General features: G+C 34.6%; 1 protein-coding gene across 1 annotated transcript in view; it reads left to right on the forward strand.

Annotated features, from left to right (window-relative positions):
• SK (small conductance calcium-activated potassium channel) overlaps positions 1-2,500 on the forward strand; it is a 393,426-nt gene that overhangs the window by 132,077 nt on the left and 258,849 nt on the right. The window lies entirely within an intron of this gene.

A 2,500-nucleotide genomic window follows, 5' to 3' on the forward strand; every position in this document is an offset into this window, starting at 1 on the left:
CTTTACTAGCCATATCTAGAATACTAAGTCTTGTTTCTACCGTCCTGTATATTACTAGAACTTGATTTTATGTGAAATATTATGATTATAATTTATTTTATATTATTTGTTTTTGTTTTGTTATCATTTGTCTGTTTGATTTTCATTTATTATTAGTTATAAGTCAATTTATTATTATTTGCTATTTACCTGTTTGTTTATTATTTAACTATACCTATGCATTTATCTATGTATTTTATTTGTTATTTATATTATTATAGTTTTTATTTATTATTTTATTATTACTATGATTTTTTTCGCATCCGACCTAGATATGGACCAAAAGGTCTCCTGTCGGCATGCTCCGCCTTTGTAATCCTTTGTAATCCTTTGTCTCTTTCTGTACGCCTCTAGATAGTTTCCTAGTGGCCGTTGTGTTATAGCCAGAGTATTCTTATTTAGATTTATTTCTTCCCCCGTCTAATATATCTGCTTTATATTTATGATGCGTGCGGGCAGACATGAGAGATGATAACACAAGCCCCATGGTCTCCCATTCCTCATCTTTTTCTTTTTATGTTCCGCGGACGCGGCCTGCCTGCCTTCGTCGTCCGTCCTGGCCACCAAACAGCCAAGCAGCCGCAGCCGCAACCGCAACCGCAGCGGCGGTAGCGGCGGTGGAACACTGAGGGAGGAGATCTCTCCCTCAGGCTCCCGTTCTTCACCACTGCGATTTGTTTATGTAGCGTCAAACGAGGCGGATTGGAGCGGGAAAGCCAAAAATCGACATCATTTGCCGCTTGCTCCTTCCTTCCTTCCTTCCTTTCTTCGTTCAAGGATCATTGACGAAGTGTCCAATTCTCATGCTTTGTGAGAAAATTTTGTTTTATTTGGGTTAGTAAAGTTAATTATAGGGCTTAAATAGGACCTTTGCATACTCAAGCCTGCGCGCGCGCGCGCACACACACACACACACACACACACACACACACACACACACACACACACACACACACACACACACACACACACACACACACACGACTCGTGGTGCAGTGGTTAGAGTTCCCGGCTACCACTACGGCGGTCCGGGTTCGAATCCCGCCCACGGCTGAAGTAATTTCAGTATTGCTGCGCTGCGGGTCGTTACTCCAACTCTCGTGGGCGGAGAGTTGGGTGTGTGTGTGCGTGTAAGGTCACAGCATTAACCATAGATCATATATGAGCTCTGAGCTCTCTTCCGGGAGGAAATAGCTGTCGATCACGAGTCCAACACGTGCTCCAAGACCTTAGTGAATCACACACACACACACACACACACACACACACACACACACACACACACACACACACACACACACACACACACACACACACACACACACACACACACACACACACACACACACACACATTCACACTTTTTTAAAGTAAAGTTTGGTGCCTCTATTCTTAGTGAGTTGGATCACTGGCCTCTGACTTACCTTAGCTTAACTTTCCCTGGTTGTATATATATATATATATATATATATATATATTTATATATATATATATATATATGTATATACATATATAAACAGGCACCATTGCTAAAGAGACGTATCTAAACGCATGTATCTACACGTGTACCCATGAACAACCATGTAGTGGTTAGTTTATCTACTGGCTGTAAACTTGACGGTGTCTGACATATATACAGACAGAGGTATTTGGGAGAGCTCTTCTACGAGGCCACCCACAGCCTGTTCCTGCTGTTGCTCATGGTGTCAGGGGAAGGAGGAGGGGGACGGGGGGGAGGGACGGCGGAGGGTGTCATGTCCCCGCATTCCAGGACATGTTGCGGTCACCAGTTTTATTGTCGTAGGTAGCGGACCAAAGTATACACTCGGAAAATTTTTTTTTTTTTTTTTTTTTTTTTTTTTTGTGATCTGGACCCCGATGCTTCTGCTGAAAGTATGTTTCTGATGTCCCTTTCTATTAATGTTGTTCTTGCCATTGTTGTTATTTTCATTATTGTTGTTATTATTATTATTATTATTAACATTATTATTATTATCATTATTATTATTATTATTATTATTATTATTATTATTATTATTATTATTATTATTATTATTATTATTATCATTATTATTATTATCATTATTATTATTATTATTATTATTATTACTATTATTTTATTATTATCATTATTAATATTATAACTATCATTATTATTATTATTATTATTATTATTATTATTATTATTATTATTATTATTATTATTATTATTATTATTATTATTATTATTATAATTATTATCATCATCATTAATAATAATAGTAATAATGATAATAATGATAATAATAATAATATTAATAATAATAATAATAATAATAATAATAATAATAATAATAATAATAATAATAATAATAATAATAATAATAATAATAATAATAATAATAATAATAATATTTTTTCATTTTTTATTTTTTATTTATCTATCTATTCATTTCTATTTTCATTATTTTATTTATTCATT

Source organism: Oratosquilla oratoria, chromosome 7 (assembly GCF_046742065.1).
Source record: "Oratosquilla oratoria isolate Oo_2021 chromosome 7, ASM4674206v1, whole genome shotgun sequence".
NCBI lineage: Eukaryota > Metazoa > Arthropoda > Malacostraca > Stomatopoda > Squillidae > Oratosquilla > Oratosquilla oratoria.